Source organism: Pleurodeles waltl, chromosome 1_2 (genome assembly GCF_031143425.1).
Source record: "Pleurodeles waltl isolate 20211129_DDA chromosome 1_2, aPleWal1.hap1.20221129, whole genome shotgun sequence".
In the NCBI taxonomy this organism is placed as follows: domain Eukaryota; kingdom Metazoa; phylum Chordata; class Amphibia; order Caudata; family Salamandridae; genus Pleurodeles; species Pleurodeles waltl.
Genome location: NC_090437.1, coordinates 342,626,064 through 342,648,433, shown reverse-complemented (window position 1 = coordinate 342,648,433; position 22,370 = coordinate 342,626,064). Strand labels below are relative to the sequence as shown.

General features: G+C 40.3%; 1 protein-coding gene across 1 annotated transcript in view; it reads left to right on the top strand.

Annotated features, from left to right (window-relative positions):
* The window catches only part of CNTLN (centlein), a 1,263,565-nt gene that overhangs the window by 1,017,072 nt on the left and 224,123 nt on the right, over positions 1 to 22,370 (top strand). The gene's annotated exons all lie outside the window — the stretch shown is intronic.

The following is a 22,370-nucleotide window of genomic DNA, read 5'->3' as shown; positions in this document are numbered from 1 at the left end:
AGGTGTGTGTGTGTGTAACCAAAGGTTACAGGAACGTAATAGGTAGGTTCTGAATTTACTCATCAAAAACCGTTGAAATTCAACAGTATTAATTACAGTTCTTTCAAGTAACTAAAACTTGCGCCCTCTCTATGCACAGTTGTTTCATCAATAATGTTATTACAGATGTTGCAGTGAGTCTATGAAAGATGGCATAGAATATATCATCAATGATATAACATGTGGAGTAATTAGCTGTGCATGGCAAAGGTGCGAGTTATAGTTACCTTAGGGCACAAGTTTTAGATACTTGAAAGAACACTAACTTCTGAATTTCTATGGTTGTAAATGGTTGTATGGAGTAAATTCCGAACCTAACTATAATGTCCCTGTAACCTTTGTTTTTTTCAGTGAATTTCTATGTTTTTCTGGTGCCTGGCCTGTGGCCAGACCCTGAGGCTAACCCCCTCTAAGCACCCGAACTTGCACCGTACATGGCCTTCTCTGTGAAGTAGGGGTTGCCTGCAAGGGCTGGCCTGTAGCCAGTCTCTCCGGCCAACCCCCCTAACCACCCAACCTGATGCTGTGGCATCACTCTGTGCATGCACGGCATAGGTTGTCTGTGGCCTCTCTGGGTGTGAGAATAGGTGTGAGAGGCTGTTTCGGGGCTTAGAGTGGCTCTGAGTGTCTGTTTGGGTGTGAGAGTACATACATCAGTGTTTTAGTGGGTGCATCAGTATGTGTGCAGATCTGTAAGTTGGGTGCATCAAGGTGTCAGTGGGTCTGTGAGTGGGTGCGTGATGGTCTGAGTGGGTGCATGTCTGAGTGGGTGCTTGAGGGTCTGTCGGGCTGTTAGTGACTACATGAAGGTCAGAATGGGTCTGCGAGTGGGTGCATGAGTGCGTAAGTGTCTGAGTGGGTTTGTGAGTGGGAGAATTGATTGAGAGACAGAGAGAGTGAAAGAAAGTGAGAGGGAGAGAGATGTTTTTTTTAGTCTGATCTCTGATATACTTAGAATGAGTTGCTTGTGTCCAATTTAAAATAAAAAAAATATTTTAAAAAAATATATAATAATTAAGAAAAACAAAATTGAAATGAGTTCAGCTGGACTCAAAGCTCAGTGTGAAGGTGTGCGACCTTCACACTGAGCGAAGGGCTTTTTAGTTATTTATTTTTAATTTTTTAGTTAGCCCTTTATGGGCTTTATGGGAAAGTGAGGGCTCCCCTGCGGTCCCTATACATGTTGGGTTTTTAAAAAAATTTTTAAAAAAATAAAACACCCTTTGCAGGCTACCTGGCACTACAGGGAAAGCCTTAAGGCCTCCCCCACGGTGCCATTGCCACAGCAAGTAGGGAGCGTTTTTAAGCTCCCTGTTTTCTGAAGCATTTCATCTAGATGAAAGCTTTACTGTTTCACAACTGGTCCCGCTTTAAAGGTCCTGCTGTCAAACAGCGGAGTGGTTGCTGTGGCTTTGCTTGGCTGCAGAGCTGCAGTCAAGCCACAGCAAACAGCTATGTCCCAGGGATGGGCACCATGGGACATAGCAGGAGCCAGCCTTGGCCATCAGGGCCTTCCGTTGCTCCCAGAGGAGGTGTCCCCCTCCAACTAGGACATAGCCCCATGGGGTGGTGGTCCCTGGGCATTGGGGGTCCAGACGCCACGGCCCCGCATATTTAGACAGATAAGCCCTGGGGCGTTGGCTGTCCCCAGGGCAACGGCTGGAGCGGCCATGGGCCCCCCACATATTCATTAAGGAATGCCCTGGGCAGGTGGTGGTCCCCAGGGCAGCGGGGGAGGGAGCGCAGTCCCCCGCATATTTAAAAAGGAAAGTCCTGGGGAGGTGGCGTGATTAAGGACTGCCCTGGGGAGGTGGTGGTCCCAAGAGCAGCGGGGGTCCTTAGGCCCCCTGTATTTAACAAAAAAAAAGAAAGCTCCTGATAGGTGGTGGTCCCCGGAGCTGTGGGGAACCTCAGGCCACCCATCATTTAAAAAATGAAAGCTCAGTGGGGTGGTGGACTCTGGAGGTGTGGGGGCGGCGGGAGGCAGGAAACTACTGAATAGATTTACTCCAAATAAGCATAAGTCTAATCTGCGTACTGACAGTGGGCTTTCTGCCAAATTTGGTGCAATTCTGTCCAGTGGTTTGGCCTGTAGTTGTGTCTAAAGAATCCTGTAGGAATTAACATGGGGGAAAAAACGTTTTTTTTAGCCCCCTTTTTCTCGGCCCCTGGTTGACTGATCACCCCGAAACTTTCCATGTACAACAAGCATCACCACAACAAATATTTTGAAAATTCGTTAAACGGTGCCAAAGATATAGGCAAATCAAAAAACACTTTTTCTATGGAAATATGGTTCTAATTACAACTACCTAGTGGCAACCGCCTATATTAGCCTAGATTAATAGAGTGATGCTGGAAGCAGCAGTTACATTAATCTACAAAGGAAGCAAATCTGTGCTTGCCCCAAAAAATGTGGAATTCCCCCATTAAAGAGCAGACTGGCCAGGAAATGGGTGCCCCTAAAATGAATGCATTTTTTCCGGTGTGTTATAACAACATTAAAGATTGGGTTATCACTCAGTGCTTTTTGAGAGTAGTTCATAAATTGGATCCTGCTCTTTAAGGTTATTGCTCTGCTGCACTCGGATAACTTGTTGTCATTTACAACTTTTGATCAACACAAGTGCAGTGATGTTTAAATTGAGCTTAGAAATCGCTTATAACAAATAAATGGGCAGTAGAACACATTTGTCCTGTTTGTCAAATCAAGTGCAGTTTGCTGGCCTGAATTGGAAGATCCATGCTCTTTAATCATCAAAAAAGCCATAATGTGTCAGTTTTGAGTCTGCTTTGAATCGCCTCATGAAGTTTGCAATGCCTTGATTTGAATGAATAAAATTTGCTGCCTTGCTGCAAACCAGAAAAATACTAATTGCACATGAAATGTCTAATTGCTCCTGTTTTAAAAAAGTGCTCATTTTCGTGCCGGAGTAAAGATAGGCCTGCTACCTGCCGCTGTGTTTTTCTTAGCATTGAAGACGATTCTGCTTTTAAAACCACAAAGGTGTTTTAAGTGACTTCATAAGGAAAATTTCCATGCTACAATTCCACAACTTGAAATGGCGAGAGATGTGCAGTTTGTGTAGACAATGAGAAGGACTTCTGTCTTATCACCATTAAAGCAGTGCCTATTGTACTGTATCCATTGCTAGAGACCACATTCCCTGATTGTCATGATTGAAGGGAACATATATATTTATTCAGAAATTAAAAGCTGATCCTTATGTTATCCACAATTACTTAACCAATCTTATCTGTCCCTGCCGTAGAGGTATGAATTTGATGTTTTCTTGTGCATGTATGCAAATTCCTAATATAGACAATTAAAGTGCCTTAAAACACAACGTTGAACACTACAGATACATCTAATGAGTTCAGGCCTGTGGGTCTCACTCATTTCTCAGTCATAGTACCTTCTCTCTTATATTAATCCGTACAGTTTCTGTGTCTGTAGCAGGGTCGGCGCTACCGTGCTTCGATACATTACCCCAGGGAACAAAGAACAGTGTCCTGGGGGCGCCTTGCAGCTCCTGGATGTGGCGTCAGCCGACGTCAACCCAGATGTTCAAAAGGAAAACCGGAGTTCCTAGGAGACGTTGGCGTCTCGGAAGGCGAAGGTGGACGGTCGGTTTTCCCAAAAGAGTTACTTACGGACTAAGGCACTCCATTCATGTCCCGTCTAATGTCCCAAATCTGCCAACTCCTAGGGGTAACCCAAATCCGTACATCTGTCTATCATCCACAGATGGATGGACTTGTGGAGAGGTACAACCTCACCCTTAAAACCCTATTTAAAAAAACATCAATGATTCAGGGAAAGACTGGAATAAGAAACTACCCCTAATCCTTTATGCAATAAGAACACACGTGCAATCCTCTACTGGGCACAGTCCCTTTGAATTGGTCTTCGGCTGCCAACCGAGGACTCTATTAGATATGGCTCCAGAGAAATGGGAGGAGGAGGAAAATGAGAACAAAGACCTCTTAGAATATAGCCAACAATTAAAAGATCAACTACATACAGTGTGGGAGGATGTTAGGATACATTTAGAGAAGGCACAAGAGAAACAAAAAAGGCATTACGATAAAAACACTGTTCTTAGACGACTAAAACCAGGTGAAAAAGTCTTGATTCTCTTACTAAGCTCTGAAAACAAACTATTAGCCAAGTGGTTGAAACTGTAGGTCCTGTCACGTACAAAGTGAAATTATCTGACAATCCAACAAGAACCCAGATCTATCACATTAATCTGTTAAAAAAATGGGAGGAGACCGATGAAATACCAGGACCATCGAGAGTTGGGTTCCTTATCAATAAAATGAAAGCCTTAGAAATCAACCTATATCCACAACCTAATGACTCATCAGCGCCCTTTCCCCCCATTAACTCCAGTCTTCTCCCCACCCAACAAAAACAATTGTCAGAGATAATGCACCAACATAGGACTCTGTTTTCAGTAATTCCGGGGAAAACCCCAACAATTCAGCACCGTATTAGGACCCAAGAGGATAAGACAGTATGGCTCCATCCCTATAGAATCCCAGAAGCACGGAAACACTTAGTAGAACAAGAAGTACAAAATATGTTAAATCTAGGGATCATCGAACCCTCAGTCAGCCCTTGGTGCTCCCCAGTCGTTTTGGTCCCTAAACCCAATGAGACGGTCCAGTTTTGCATGGACTTTCATCAAGTCAACAAGATATGACAGTTCGATACCTATCCCATTCCTCAAGTTGATGATTTGTTTGAAAAACTAGGGAGAGCAAAATACATGAACACATTGGTTCTTACTAAAGGTTATTGGCAGATCCCCCTGTGTCCCTCGGATAAAGAAAAAAACTGTGTTTTCTACTCCATCTGGGTTGTACCATTTTACGGTCCTGCCTTTTGGTTTGCACGGGGCCCAGGCAACCTTTCAGAGACGGATGGATAGGCTGCTAAGAACACAAAACCCTTATGCTGCCTCTTACCTTGAAGACATTATGATCTATAGCGAATCCTGGTATGACCACCTACAACATCTAGATAAGGTATTTAATACTCTTAAGAGAAGCAGGTCTCACTGCGAATCCTGAAAAGTGTAAAATGGCAGGCGATAATATTGCTTACCTGAGGTATCACATAGGAAATGGCCAAATTAGACCGCAGATGAATAAAGTGGAGGCTATCGTAAAAATACCCACCTAAACTTCAAAAAAAGAGATATGATCCTTTTTGGGTCTAGTAAGCTATTACAAACGATTAATTTGGAACTATTCTAAGTTAGCCGCCCCCCTAACAGACCTGCTAAAAAAGGATAGACCCTCTAAGATATCAACACTAAGCTATGCACAACAAAATAGTTACGAAACTCTCAAAGTCTCTCCACTGAACCCATATTACACTGTCCGGATTTTGAGACAATTTTATTTACAAACCGAAGCCTCCGACATCTGTATAGGGGCATGTCTTGTATCAAAAAGATGAACTTGATAACAACCATCCCATTGTATTCATCAGTAGAAAGTTATTGCCAAGAGAACAACGATATCTGGTTATAGAAAGAGAATGCCTGGCCATCAAATGGGCTATAGAAACACTACAATATTACCATTTGGGGCCCTCTTTTGTATTACAGACTGATTTGACACCCCTTACTTGGCTGTTGCGTCACAAAGACACCAATCCGAGAATCTTACGATGGTTCATGGAGCTAGAACCATTTGTGTTCCAGATGCAACATCTCCCAGGCCATCAATTATTCACTGCTGACTACTTCTCCAGGCATCCTATTGGTCAAAGTCTCAAACAACCTTTTTCAAGGGGAAGGATGTGTAGCAGGGTCGGTGCTCCCGTGCTTCGTTACGATACCCCAGGGAACATAGAACAATGCTCTGGGGGTGCCTCGCAGCTCCCGGATGTGGCGTCAGCCGACACCAACCCGGATGTTCAAAAGGAAAACCGGAGTTCCAGGAGGCGTTGCTGTCTTGGAAGACAATGGTGGGTGAATCTGCCGAAGAGGAGAACGAGTGTGGGACGACTGCGCTTGCCAGGATGACTCAAAGTGAACCTTCATCCCGGAAACCTCGGACAGGCACCAGAGCCAGCCACGTCCCCGGAGGGACGTGGCTCATGGAGGTACGTGCCTGCTTGTTGAATCCCTCAGGATATTATTGGTAGAGGGGTCGCTAGAATTCTTGTTTTATTATTTTTTTTATTTAATTTTAGTTTCTTCTCCTCGGTGTATAATTATCTTTTGCCTTTCGCATAAGACGGACTCCATAAAAAAAGATTGAACGTTTTGGAGAACAGTCCATTCGCATAAACGCTTACCTGACCTGGGGTCCCAGACTGACTGTTCACCAGAATGTTTGTCTCTCACACAAAGATCACTTGCTTCGTTAGGATAAGAATAGTCACTTGACTTAGTTCCCACTAGCGTGTTGGTGTATCCCTGTACTCCTTGCCCTTTAACTGATAAAGGAAAAGATAAGTCCACTTACCTTTGTTTTCGGTTTCCCATTTCTCCTTGGGGTTCCACGATGGGGAGACGCTCCAGCCACAGACACCTACAAAACAAAGAGGAAATAAAGAGAACATTAAAGTGATACCCAGACTCAGAAAGAAGAAGAAAAAGAGAAACTAGAAAGGAAGAATAAGAGAGACTAGAAAGGAAAAAATTAGAAAGATATTTATAAACTGAACACCAGTGACTATATAGACAGAGTATATTGAATAAAAAGTATTATAAATACCATCAAGATTTGGCATCTTCCATTTCCGGGGCAAAGAACCACTACAGTGTGCCTGTGAGGGTAAAATTCTGAGAAGGCCTGGTCTTCTAAGTGTTGCTGTAGTTAAGCTTTGAAATCTGTTTTAGTGATATTCTCAAAGGGTACAATTTGGCATGTGCATACTGGGCTTCTGAGACCTAATTTAGCTGTTTTCCATAAAGGGCAGTAGAGAGGAATGGTTAGGGCTTTCCGTTTGTGAAAAACCGTTAATTAACGTGGTCTTTTACTAAACTTTCCCTTTGCCTTTAAACTGGGCTGCTAGTAAAATATTCATTTGCAAGCCTAGAGTATTTTGCTATTTTAATACCATCACAGATGAGTGATAAGGCAAATCGGGAAAATTGGTGGTCGAATGTTGAAGGCTCAAAAGACAACACAATGTGGACTTGTGATATTTGGAATTTTAACATGAACGTTATGAATTCTATTGATGACATTTTCCCAGGAGTAGCATAACTCAATGGTCTGATTAGTTGGATCCTCCGCTTCCATAGGGAAGGATTCATTGCTTACAAAATTGTAATTGCATGCTTGGTGTTGGTTTGTGATTCCCTAGTTTTGGGAACATAATGTTGCACTTTGCTGGCATTATTGCTTTACAGGTTTATCTTACTCAAACAGGGATTTCCTCCATAGTTCTGTACTGTTTTCTTTGCCACTTCAATTAGTGTTGCCAGCGTTAGAAGGGACCCCAGATTCTCCAGTATTTTATCTTCCATGATTCACATGCTTGAGTCATCCCTGTTATCCACTAGGGGTCTCAAAGTCATTTTTTAAATAAGCAGTAAAATGCTAGATTGCGCTTTAGAAGTTTCAGGGGATCACTTTGTTATTCTATTCACAGCATTTAAAAAGAACTAAACTTCTGCCAGTGAGGACAGTGGAAAAACACCACCACTCTCCTCAGGGGCCACCATACCTCATAATTCTTTCTGCATGTTGTGTGAAAGGATTTTCCCTCAACTTTGCTTAGTTTTTCTTCTCTGAGAAACTTTTTTCTTCAATTAGAAGCATAGTTTGACCCTTACTTCTAGACACTTCACCTTGGCTCACTCCCTGGTGATTTTCCCTGACAAAGTATGACATATATTATTTAAAAAGTCTCTCCAGACCTTGCAGATTCTGTGAGAAATGGAGATTAATCTCTGAAGACCCCAAGGAGTATATGCATTGTCTTCATCCCAAGCACAAGACCAAGGAATGCAAAGTTGCACTTTATTTGCTAAGACTCTGATGGACAGAGAATGTAGATTATTATTATAAAAGATAAAGTCCAACAAGACACCATTATCAGCAGAAGAGGAAGGTATGGCAAAAGCGTCCAAAAAGGCCCACATAGTGACCATTCTGCTGAATATTCTCCTAAACATACCTCTCAAGGAAGAGCGTTCTGGGGATCTGAAAAGGGAAAGACATAAGGGCATAGAGGTGACACCACCTAGACCTTGTAGGTCTGCCTCAGTCATTCTGGAACGTTTAAAGAAAAAGGAGGTTTGTTCAGGCCTACTAAGACTGTTCTCTGAACCTTCCTCACTATGTTTTAAGGTTCGATCTCCGGACTCATTCTTTTCTAAATCAAAATAACAGTCAACAGATTTGTTGATACAAGTGACAAAACATCATTGATGAGTCACACCAAAGACGGCTTGCTGATGACTGTCATTAAGCCCACTACATCAACATCATTGATACCAACTCTGTTGACAGCTGTCTCATCATCAACGCTAAAAACATTGAAGTTAACACAGCCACAGACAATGAGACCTTTCAAGGTTATCCCAATATCAGACAAGGGTATTCCAGTGCCTGTTTTACCAGGGCGCACATCACTCAGTAAAGTCTCACCATTTCCACCAAGGCACTTACTGGAGGCAAACTTTGGTGACGTTACCCTTGCACCAGCCACACTTTCCCCTCATTCCATAGCTGAAAGAATGTTCAGCTACTACAAATATTGCCAATATTGGCAATATATCACAGCAGGTCAGTTGGTCCTAGGTTTGGGGCACAATGGGCACACCAGATTCATCACCATGTCTCCTGTAAATCCGCCCAAAGGAGGGCCTTTCAGCAACTTTGTCTATTTCAATTGGAGATGAGAATTGCTGATTTGAAAAGGGGCAGTAGACTATGTGCCCTACTTCTAACAAAACACAAGTTTCTCTTTGAATTTTTTTTATTCATAAAAAATAATTGGGCAAATGTAAACCAATACTCGGCCTATGGCAGCCAACCAAATTTCTAAAGAAGCAATCATTTCACATGGTTTACACAGATCTTTTCACAATCCAGTGCAACTGCACACAGAAAATATTTAAGATTTGGAGTGTCTGTCGCCATTATCAGGTCAGAATCCTAGCCTTGGTTTTCAGATGTGCCCCCACGCTTTTTAACCAAATGCATGCCTCAGTAGCAGCTCACCTTAAAGGAATAGGCATCAGATTTTCTCTTAATTAGCTACACAACGGTTCATTCTCTTGAGTCACCGGAAGTAAATAAGGGCTTGCCTATAACTAACCACCACCCTTTATCTAACAGTCCACATGGACAAATTATCCTTAAAACCAAACAAGAAAATAGGATTTCATGAGGCAGTTCTAGACATATCACAAAGCAAATGTTTCCCCACCGAAGAAAGTTTGAGATTTCAGCTCTTGTTCACAAGCTCCTAAAGAGAGTCTTTTTCGGTACACATCTTCAAATCTTTCTTAGGGTTATGACGTCTTGAAACCCCCCTGATTCCAAATTGCTGCTTCCATATGAGACCGTTCCAAGAGAAACTAGACAATCAATGGGCATAGGACCAGGGTTCATTCAATGATGTTGTCAAAATCACGAAGAAGATGAAAGAACCAATGTTATGCTGGAATCAGGTACACAATTTGTTGATGGGGTTGACATTACTCCATTCAATTCCCTGGTTTGTGATGATTACCAATGCATCCCTAGAAGTCTGAGGAGCTAACCTTCAGGATTTAGAAGTGAATTGCAAGTGGTCACCTCAGGACTCCTGTATGTACATCAACCTTTTGGAATTACGAGCAGTGGCTTTGGACCTTCAAGGCTTCCTCCTCAGGATCACACGCTCCTCAGTACTGTACACAGAGACAGAACAACAACTTTGTACTACTTAAACCAGAAGGAACTAAATCCAGTCTATTTCCTAGGAGAAACAAAAGATTTGGAAATGGGCAATTAATCACCAAGTTACTGTGAGAGCAGAACATATTCCAGGTACCAGCAACTAATGGGCTGGCACTCTGAGCCAAACATCAAACGAGTGTTATGAATGGAAGCTAAACACACACCAAATAAAAAATGTCTTCCAGAGATGGAGAACTCCAAATCTGGATTTGTTTGCAAATAGCAAGAGCCACACACAGTGACCCCAAGCAAGCAGATTCCCACTGCAGGGGTTATTTGGAAATGACTTTCAGGTTACATGGTCAGGGTTCTTTATTTATACTTTTTGCACACTCCCAATGATGTAGAGGCTCTTAAACAAAATGAACGAGTACCATGCCGTCTCATTCACCAACATGGCCACGACAGTACTGGTACTCGGATCTACCAATCCTTTCATAGGCCAGTAACATTCCCCTTGAAGAGAACCTTGCCAAAGACAGTGCAGACTCGACAAATAGGTCACACATAACCAAATACAAACTTTTCTGACTGTGGAATTCTAAGTCCAATATCCATCGTATTTCATCCCTACTGGAACAGACTCTTCTTTGTGTACTTCATTTAGCACTTTTTGGGCTTTTTGACTCCCTAAATCAAAGTCCATTTGGCGGCAGTCTCACAGTTTAGAAGGTTGGCCACCTATTCCCTCTGGTTCCATTGAATTATTAAGGAGTTCCTAAAGTCTAATCATAGCCTGCCTACCAATTAACTTAATGCAGTCTTATCAGAATTAATGAAGCTTCATTTTGAGCCTATTCACAAGGCAGAAATGAATGTGAACCTTGTTTGGCTTTGTTGTCTGCTAGATATTTGAGCAAGATTCAAGCCTTTATCATCAAGGAACCATATATACAATTTTGAGATAACAGAGTTATCCTACAACAAATCTGCACTTCATTTCTAAAGTACCCTCAGACTTTCACCTTAATGAATCAGTTGTACTGAAGTCTTTTTTTAAGAATCTTACAGCTGCAGAGAGAGCTTTGCATTTGCTTGATGTAATACATTGTCTCAGATACCACATTGGAAGAGTGTATTTTCTGAAAGCTGATCAGCTTTTAATACTTTATGGCCCTCTCAGAATAGGACATTCTATTTACAAACAGTGAGATACACTCTGTATCTGCAATAGGTTTTTCATAAAAAAGCAGGACTACCTTTACACGGATTTATGAACGCGTGTTCCACAAGAACAATGGGAACTTCCACTGCCCTATTTGCAGGTGTACCACTGGTGCATATCTGCAACATGGACAAACTAACATACGTTTAATTAGCTGTCTTGACTCGACAGTAAACACTGATGCTGCAGTGGGCCAAGCAGTGCTCTGCCATCTTTTTAATTAAAGTGAGCTTATTGTGTATGTATTTTGCCTGCTACTCTCCATCCTGTATCTATGCTTTATAGAAATATGTATGTTTTTATCAAATTTATTTCTATAAATGTATTTACTGCTTTCTATTCTGATTCAAGCATGGGGATCAATGGAGAAAATACAAGCTACTTATCTGTATACAGTGGTTCTCTGTTATGGGTATCTCTTATAGATTCACATACAATCCGCCCTCCTCCTTGATGTGGGCTCACTTCAGCCAGGATCTAAACTCACTCTTGTGATAAGAAATCTGAAGTATGGTGGCCTGTGAGGGGAATGATGTCAGTTCTCCTGTGTCCTGTTTGCTGAAGTTTTGTTCCTTTTAAGTGATATAAATAGGATAGCAAAGTTGCACCTTTAAGCTTACAAAGCTCAATCTAGCATTTTCCTGCTTGATTAAATAGCTGTTGTGAGAGTCCTACTTGGACGATGAAGATGATTCAAGCATGTGACACTATGGAAGATGCAAATACTGGAGAACCACAATATACAAGTAAGTAACTCGTTTTTTATTGGTCCTTGGATAGAAAGGAATCCTATACCTCTTTATCAGCAAAGAAGACCAGAGCCATTTAGTTTTGTCAGTAGTTATACGTTAAGTACATTTGACAATATCCACTTGCAGTATTTGTCAAAAACAGTGCAGTTATGGACCAGATTACATTGGTGTACTGGGGCTATTGCTAACATTATTTGTAAGTGTAGTATCTCACTAAAACGGATCATTATATAATTAAACTAGGTTTCCAGATGGACTAGGTTATTTCCAATATTGCTGAATTGGATGGAGGAATATCTAAATCAAGAACCAAATCCATTCAAGAGCATGCTTCAGTAGTTTGGTCTTCAAACCATTGCTTGAAACCTCAAAATGGCAAAAGATTTTTGAAACTCCTCTACATAGGCTGATTATTTTTCAATCTGAATATTACATATACCCATCAAACATCCATCGTAATTCGTAACAGGGTCTTCAGCTCATCATGTAGTCTTACTTTTATTTGGTCAATATGTCATTGTCACCAGGGACAGTCCACTCGAGATTAGCGTTTTTCTCCAAGCGGTATCTCTTTGTATATTCCCTTGCAAATGATTATAGCTTAGAACTGTATATCTAATATGTCATATATGTATGATTATAGCTTAGAAATATATATCTAACTGGAAAACTGTATTTATAGCTGCTGAACCATCGCATGGAGCAATTATTCTGTGAAAGCCAGTGGTTGAGGTTTAGTTCTAATCAGATTGTCAGGTCCTGGAAGTAAGTCTACATGTATGTATATTACTCATTGGTGATTGTTAGGTCAGAGTTTCCATTGAATGGCCTTTTTTGTTTTCTTTTGAACTTTCACGCAGTTGAAAAAAGCTCCCTGAAACCTTCAGGAAACGTTCATGCAATTTGCGTTTGGCATGGTAATTTATATGTAGATCTTATAGAAGCAAGAAAAGGGGATGTGTCAGGATACTTCAATTCGATTTCCTCAGAAGCAGAAGATAACTCCTCAGTCCCGACCCGAGCTACTCACAACGAATATTAATCCTTTGTGCTGAGTACCCCGGAGGGGGAAAGGGGAATGGGATGGTAGAGAGACTGCCACAGAGATGATGAACGCCAGTACTCAGTCTGCCTCTTCACATCTAAGATTGGATACAGCACCTGCAAGAGTCACAGTCGCAATTACTAGGGACATACAACATCAGTTTTTCACTTTCTACTCTCAACAATTAATTCGCTTTAATTCTATTATTTCTTCACTCACCCTGAGTTCTCTGTAGCCTTGCTTCTCTCTATAAATGATAGCTCTTCTTAATAAAATGCTTATTACTGATTCTAGAAGAACTTCTCAACCTTTGTTAGAGATTGGTTTTATGTTGCTATATATATATATATATATATATATATATATATATATATATATATATATATATAGTTGGTGATAATGCGTTCTTCAAATCAGCTGATGTTATTTAATTTCTCCTGTCTTATTGTGACTTCTGTCAATACTTGTATTTGTAAATGCTTGTTTATTAAAGTTCGTTTCTCCTTTCTTACTTCGACATTTGTTGATAACTTGTATTTGTAAATGCTTGTTTATTATAGTTAGTTTCTCCTTCCTTACTTCGACATCTGTCGATAACTTGTAGTTGTAAATGCTTGTTTATTTAAGTTCGTTTCTCTTTTAAACTCTATTTTGGTTTATTACCATTGAATTTGTAAATGCTTATTTGTTTAACAGTTTGTTTCTCCTTTAAACTTGGCCTTTGTTTATAACCTTGACATTTGTAGATACTTGCTATTTTAAAGTTCGTTTTTTCTTTTACTTTAATATCTTAAACAAGAACCTTGTAAAGATAAGGTTAATTCATACATTAACTCTGTAGCCTTGCCGACTTCCACGGGAACAGTCTACTATCAAACTCTTCGAATAAACCTTGACAATATTTATCCGTTTTCTGTAATATAATCTTCAAATGTAATTTTACCTCACAGGAGTTTCTGTTATGAAGCGCGCTCTCTCTCCACACAGCTGATTCCTGTCAGACCTCAGTTGAAGTGCAAGGCTTCCAGCTGGAGAGCTCGTAACCTAGCAACCAACCGATTGCAAGACTAGAACTGTAACTAATATAATATAATACACTGTTCCAGTTTTTGGAACAGTGTATTATATTATATTATCAGTTTGACTGGAGGGTGTACACTGGACCATAAAATCCTCCGAACCCTTCTCTTTATTTAGAACTGTAACTAACCTTCAGGACTCACAGCGGCCATCTTGGATCTTCTCTTCTTGATTCTTCTTTTGAAATAAGCGCAAGATTACTCTGCAAACCTTCTTCCAGTTTGGGCTTTGCTGTCTCCACTGAGGATATCTCTTTGCTTTTCTCATGCACCTCTTTGATTTGACTTGGTAAGTTTGTGTGGTCATGACAGTACTCCCCCTCAAGGAACAGTTCTCCAATTTAGGTTTGCTTGGGTAGGTTCTATGAAAGTTTCTCACTAATCTTGAAGCATGTACATACTCGTGCGGCTCCCAGGATCGTTCCTCTCGACCATAACCTTTCCAATCAATTAGATAATAAAGCTGGCCATTACGGATTTTGGAATCTAAGATTTGATTGACCTCATACTCTTCAGCAGAGCTAATCTGGATAGGAATTGGAGGGGAGTTTTGACGTAAATTTGGAGGACTGTTCTTTAACAAGGAGACATGGAAAACAGGATGTATCTTTAGATGAGCTGGCAACTGCAATTTAACTGCCACTGGATTGATCATCTTGTCAACTTTGAATGGGCCTATAAATCGTGGCTGAAATTTGCGATTTCCTTTGAGACGTAAATGACGAGTGGATAACCAAACTTTGTCTCCTTTCGAATAAATGGGGCTCTCTCTTCTTTTTCTATCAGCCTGAGTCTTATATGAATCTTTTGCTTGAATTATGTTTTTTCTAGCCCTAACTAACGTGGTCTGCAAATCCCTCACCATCTCTTCTACTGCAGGCACTGAATCATTTTCTTTACCCAACATTACATTAGGATGTCTACCATGGTTCAGATAAAAGGGGGTGAACCCAGTGGTGGAATGAACAGCATTATTGTAAGCAAATTCAGCTGCCCACATCAACTCGGGCCATTCCTTCTCTTTATCGAATAAATTGAGTCTTAAATACTGTTCTAACTCTTGATTCACTGTCTCTGTTTGCCCATCGGTTTCAGGATGGTAACTGGTAGAGTAACGAGAATCAATTCCTAATCTTTTACTAAAGGCCTTCCAAAAGCGAGAAACAAATTGGGACCCCCTGTCTGAAACTAGAATTTTTGGGATACCATGGGCGCGTACTATGTGTTGTGTAAACAACTGTGCAACCTGTGGGGCTCGAGGGATTTCTTTCAAAGGAATGAAATGCGCCATTTTAGTGAAAGTGTCTACAAAAACTAGGATAGTGTTAAAACCTTGGCTACTAGGGAGGTCCACTATAAGATCCATAGTAACAGTATGCCAGGCATGGGGTGCAGTGGGCAAAGGTCTTAACAGACCTTGTGAAGATGTTCTATTTGATCTCCCTCTTTGACATTTGTCACAAGTTGACACATATTGTCTTATCTGAGTTTTCATTTTTGGCCACCAAAATTCTCGTTGTATTAGATTTTGAGTCTTTTGAATTCCTTTGTGTCCAGCCAATTGATCGTCATGATAAGCCTGAAGAATTTTTTCTTGCAGCTCCACAGTCGGAACATACAGTGCACCTTTAAAGTATGACAAACCTTTTTTGATTTCTCTTCCTTGGCCTTCTTTGGACCACTTCAGCATTCCTTCGAATGTTAAGTTTTCATACAATATGGCAGATATGAACTTCTCTTGTGGAATAATCAATTCTTTTTCTGGAGGCTCTTTAACTGCACCGGTATCAATTTGAGATAGAGCATCTGCCTTCCCATTTACTTTTCCTGGCCTGAAAGTGATAACAAAATCAAAGTCTGCAAAATATAGGGACCAACGCAGTTGTCTAGCTGTTAGAGTTCGAGCTGATTTTAAAAACTGTAAATTTCGGTGGTCCGTGTAAACGGTCACTTTATGCTTAGCTCCCAAAATGCAATGCCGCCACTCACAAAAAGTTTCTTTGACTGCCAATAGCTCCTTATCCGCAATTGAATAATTTAGCTCTGGTGGTGTTAATTTTCGAGAGAAATAGGCCACTGGATGCAATTGACCTGTATCTTTATGACGCTGGGAAAGGATACCTCCTATGGCAACATCTGAAGCATCTGCCTCCACATAATATGGCTCATCTGGATTGGGGTGGAGCAAGATTGGAGCTGAGACGAAGGAATTCTTCAAAAAATTAAAAGCATTTTCAGGTTCTTTTGTCCACTCAAACTTCACTCCTTTCTTCAACAATCGAGTAATGGGTGTAACTGTTTGAGAAAAATTGGATATGAATCTTCGATAAAAATTTGCGAACCCCAAGAAACTCTGGATCTCTTTGACATTGCAAGGAGAAGGCCAATGTTGCACTGTCTTTATCTTGGCAGGATCCATACTAACTCCTTCTGGTGACAAAATGAATCCTAAGAACTCAACTCGTTCCACATGAAATGCACACTTCTCCAATTTTACATAGAGATGGTTTTCTTGCAACCTTGTGAGGATGGATCGAACATGGGAAATGTGTTCCCTTTAGATTGTCGGAAAAGATTAAAATGTCATCTATATAAACCACGGCAATCCGGTCGAGGAATTCTCGTAATATATCATTAACGAAATGCTGGAAGGCAGCGGGAGCATTGCATAACCCATAAGGCATCACTTGATATTCAAATAATCTGTATAGAGTCCGAAAAGCGGTTTTCCATTCATCCCCTGAAGCCACTCGAATCAAATGATATGCTCCTCGCAGGTCCAATTTGGTGTAGATTCTAGCATTCTTTACTTGATCTAATAAAACTGACACTAAAGGCAGTGGGTATCGATTCTTGATGGTAACCTGATTGAGGGCTCGATAATCAATGCAAGTTCGAAGACTCTCATCCTTCTTTGGTATGAAAAATAGTGGGGATGACACTGGAGATTCAGAAGGACGAATAAAACCATTAGCAAGATATTGATCCAAATACTCCTTTAAATGTTGATTCTCTGCTTGGGTTAATGCGTATATTCTGCTACATGGCAATATCGCACCTGGCTCCAGTTCAATTTTGCAGTCGTAGGGTCGATGTGGTGGCAATTTCTCAGCCTCCTTTTCATCAAAAACGGCGACTAAATCCTCATATTCTTTTGGGATTTCTGCTGTCTTTAGTGCACAGATCATTGAAGAGTGTGATGATAAACAGGCCGCTTGGGACTTGGTGGACACTTCCACTCCATCATGAAAGCAATTCTCTTTGCAGTAAGAGGAATTCATCTTGATCGTTCTTTTGCTCCAATCAATTTGTGGATTATGTTCTGTAAGCCAGGGCAGACGCAAAATGAGTTGAAATTGTGGAGCATCTATCAAATTAAAGATTATCTGCTCCTGATGTCCACCAAAACCTTGCATCTGAATTGGTTCGGTCTCATGGGAAATGGGTCCTGAAGAAAGATTGGTTCCATCCACAGCTCTTACTACTTCCAAAGTAGATTTCTTGATAAATCGAATACCCATTTTACGAGCGTATTTGATATCACAGAAGTTGCCCGTAGCTCCAGAGTCTATCATAAATGAGATCCCTTGAATTTCCTTCTCAAGGGTCTTAACTGATACGGTTTGTACCAAATGTGGCGCTGCGGTTTGTAAGGTATTCGCCACTAGTTGATCTAAAGGAGTTGTCTTGGGTTCTGCTTTCATCAGGGCAACTCCCTCTACTGATGAAGCTGGCCTTTTCCCGACTGAAGAGCTTTGGGTTTCTTGGGACAGTTTTTAACAAAATGCCCAGATGCACCGCAATATAAACATAGTTGATTCACTCTTCTTTTCTCTTTTTCTTCCTTAGATAAAGGACCTCGGATGGAACCAATTTGCATTGGTTCTTCTATCGTTATCTCTTCTCCGGCTCTCGTATGATCATTTCTTACACGATCAATTCTCAGGGGAAATGGTCGATACTCTCTTCTCTTTTCTGCTCTTCGTTCAGTTAACCAGTGGTCAATCTGTAACACAAGATCAATTAACTCCGAAATTTCGGTGGGTCTATTTGGAACTTGTGCTAAGGCATCTTTCAATTCATCTCTGTCCACGATAAAATATGGCGGCTCTTTTTGACTCCGGCCAGGCAGTCTCTACAATGAGTTTATTGAAATGAGCCAGATAGGCAACTAGATCTTTATTACCTTGCCTGATTTCCAGTAGTTCATTGTCAGTGGCTTGAGCTGCAGCTCGCCGATCAAATATTCTTAAGAACTCTTCCTTGAAATTTTGGAAATTATATAAAACAGGATAATTTCTGGAAATTATTGGCATGGACCATGCGGCCGCATCTCCTGTCAGATAAGACAATATAAATGCCACTTTGGAACTGGTCTTCGGAAAAAATTACTGGTCTACATAAAAAATGCAATGAGCATTGGGTCAGAAAAATCTGCGCCTTATTTGGATCCCCACCGAAGAGCTCGGGTTGAGCCAAAGGAATAATAGGGGAAACCGCATGAATTACTTGAGTGGATATACCTGCAGACTGTGAAGGGCTAGGGATTTGTGAAAACACAGATTCATTTGATTTAGCGGTGTTCCCTAACTCATTTATTCGCAGTTTTATTTGGACTGTTTCTTCTATGGTGTTATTTAATTGTTTCTGTAACCCTTCCAAAACGGTGGCTAATGCTTTTATATCAATTCCTTCTGCCATTCTGCTCAGGAGGAAATCTGTTTTTTCCCTAAAATTAGGGTGATGGCACTTCAATCTGTCAGGATACTTCAATTCGATTTCCTCAGAAGCAGAAGATAACTCCTCAGTCCCGACCCGAGCTACTCACAACGAATATTAATCCTTTGTGCGGAGTACCCCGGAGGGGGAAAGGGGAATGGGATGGTAGAGAGACTGCCACAGAGATGATGAACGCCAGTACTCAGTCTACCTCTTCACATCTAAGATTGGATACAGCACCTGCAAGAGTCAGTCGCAATTACTAGGGACATACAACATCAGTTTTTCACTTTCTACTCTCAACAATTAATTCTCTTTAATTCTATTATTTCTTCACTCACCCTGAGTTCTCTGTAGCCTTGCTTCTCTCTATAAATGATAGCTCTTCTTAATAAAATGCTTATTACTGATTCTAGAAGAACTTCTCAACCTTTGTTAGAGATTGGTTTTATGTTGCTATATATATATATATATATATATATATATATATATATATATATATATATATATATATAGTTGGTGATAATGCGTTCTTCAAATCAGCTGATGTTATTTAATTTCTCCTGTCTTATTGTGACTTCTGTCAATACTTGTATTTGTAAATGCTTGTTTATTAAAGTTCGTTTCTCCTTTCTTACTTCGACATTTGTTGATAACTTGTATTTGTAAATGCTTGTTTATTACAGTTAGTTTCTCCTTCCTTACTTCGACATCTGTCGATAACTTGTAGTTGTAAATGCTTCTTTATTTAAGTTTGTTTCTCTTTTAAACTCTATTTTGGTTTATTACCATTGAATTTGTAAATGCTTATTTGTTAACAGTTCGTTTCTCCTTTAAACTTGGTCTTTGTTTATAACCTTGACATTTGTAGATACTTGCTCTTTTAAAGTTCGATTTTTCTTTGACTTTAATATCTTAAACAATAACCTTGTAAACATAAGGTTAATTCATACATTAACTCTGTAGCCTTGCCGACTTCCACGGGAACGGTCTACTATCAAACTCTTCGAATAAACCTTGACAATATTTATCAGTTTTCTGTAATATAATCTTCAAATGTAATTTTACCTCACAGGAGTTTCTGTTCTGAAGCGCGCTCTCTCTCCACACAGCTGATTCCTGTCAGACCTCAGTTGAAGTGCAAGGCTTCCAGCTGGAGGGCTCGTAACCTAGCAACCAACCGATTGCAAGACTAGAACTGTGCTTGGAGTATTTATGATTACACCTAGGCTTTGCAATAGATTTCTATTTATGATTGTATACAGGGTGTATTATTTTGTGTATTCCAGAATCCCAATGAGAGTAATAAATTCTTGTAATGATACACATTTGGTGTTTTTCTAGATAAATTAATGTGTTTAATGCTTTGATTCATGATATTGTTTTTTCCAATCTACTTAGAGTTGATTTATTTCACGTGTGCCATTACTCTTTATTCTAGAACTGTAACTAACCTTCAGGACTCACAGCGGCCATCTTGGATCTTCTCTTCTTGATTCTTCCTTTGAAATAAGCGCAAGATTACTCTGCAAACCTTCTTCCAGTTTGGGCTTTGCTGTCTCCACTGAGAATATCTCTTTGCTTTTCTCATGCACCTCTTTGATTTGACTTGGCAAGTTTGTGTGGTCATGACAGGATGGGGGTAAAAAAGTAACTTTTCCCATTTTAACATCAGTGGGATTCTTTGCTCTTCTCTCCAGGAAAGAAAAGGCTGAATAGAAATACAACAGATGTGGCTTAGCAATTGTACTTCAGGAAGTGCATGCTTTATTTGATGTAAATCTGTTCAATATTCGAGACATTAGTCTTTCGAAAATTCTTTAAATGGGCTTGAAGGGGCTAAATTAGGGATATTAGGACAATAAGTCCGCAAACTGTCTTTGAAATGGACTTGAGCACAGTTCATGGACAAACATTTAATTAATAAATACATTATTGGATTTGGGAACTTTTTTCCTGTTGTCCATTTTGGGTCCGCAAATCCAGTTTTCAGTCATGAACCCAAATGTTCTGCTTGACTGGATCTTAGAGACAATTTACAGACATTATTACAGGACTTGGGGCACAGTCCCTGCTACCTAAAAAATTAAAAGCCTTGCAAAGGAGCAGAATGAGAGCACCATAATCGCAGGCCTTAATGGTTCTTAAAAACATTTATCACAGGGTCTGCTAACCTCGTTAAAGGGTTTCCTTGCACTGATAGAAACGGACCTACTGAGTCTATGATCAATAGCCTAATGAAACTCGTCGAACAGCTTTGGGTTCACTTCCTAGGTTTGTGGTCTCCGTACCAGGAATGCCATTTAAGGTGTCAATTTGTGGCCCCAAAAAAAGTCTGCACAGTACTGGCACATATGGTGGCCATCCAAAATTTAAAATCTGACATACTTTTTACTGAATATTTCTCCTTCTGTGAAACTACCCAGATGCCAGCCCTTATTTGGAAACTCCTGCAACAACCCCTGCATATGGGCAGGTGGCGACACTAGCCTCTTTTGTGACTCCGTCCAGCTTTTTGATATGAAAACACATAGACACATATAAGCGTCACAACTATGTTCTGATGTCAGTTCCTCTTTCTCCATGCACTTCAGTGCTTAACTGGAGCTAAGCTTTTTTGACTTTTCAACATTTTGTTAACATTTTAAGTGCGGATGTCACACTACCTCTCCAGTGTTTGTTGGCCATTGCTCAATAAAGGCACCAGAGTGAGTCCATCATTTATTTATTATTTTTACATCAGGCTGCTCCCAAGCTTCCTAATTATTTTTTAGGGTCAAGCGTGCAAGTGCTCTCTCTCCTGTTATAATCTCTCTGTGGGCTTTTAACCATGCTCATGTCATGCCCATCACTTTTGTTGGTTTATGGACTTGTCTTTTAAAATCACTTGATTTCATTAGTGAAAGCATGCATACGTCATGCCTTTTCCGGTGTTTAGCCCTCCTCGAGAGCACCAGCCAACTACTGAAAACATAGGAGGCTCCATGTTTTCCGTATGGTTTCTGAACTACTTTTTATTTTTATTGCGTAGGCAGCACAATCTCACTGGACAGTAATTGAGCGCTTTTCATGACTACCAGTTTAATTCTATTGTTTATCCTAGCGCTCCTTCAAAAATTCACGTTTTTACACAGTGCGACTGTGCTTGTTTTTTTTTTTTTTTTTTACTTTTATTTCGCCATGGGACTTTTAATCGGCTTGCTTATGTCAACTGTTTTAATTTTTTTTTTCAATTGCCACTCCTTTTCTTTTCAGTGTTTTCCTGGGATGGAGCACTTACATTTATGGTGAACAAAGAACATCTTGTATCATTTAGAACACACGCCCAGTGTTTAAAAATTCGAATATAATGAAGTCAGATTTGTGATGCATCCTGTTTGTCATTTAACTTTTTTTCATAGGAGATGGTCTGTAACCGCTGCATTGTTTGCTATCGGTATTTGTCGTAGTGAAAAATACTAAAAGTAAGTTTCAAATTTGAAATTGAGCACAAGAAAAGTCATCAAGATTGTTAATGTGTTTTATTTGTGAGGCAATTAAACCTTGCAATGTTTTGATGTTTGAATCGTTCTTGTGAACTTGCATTTAATATTTTAATGCACTTTGAAATTCATTTGTTCTATCCCCCTTCCCCGCCACCCCCCCCCACC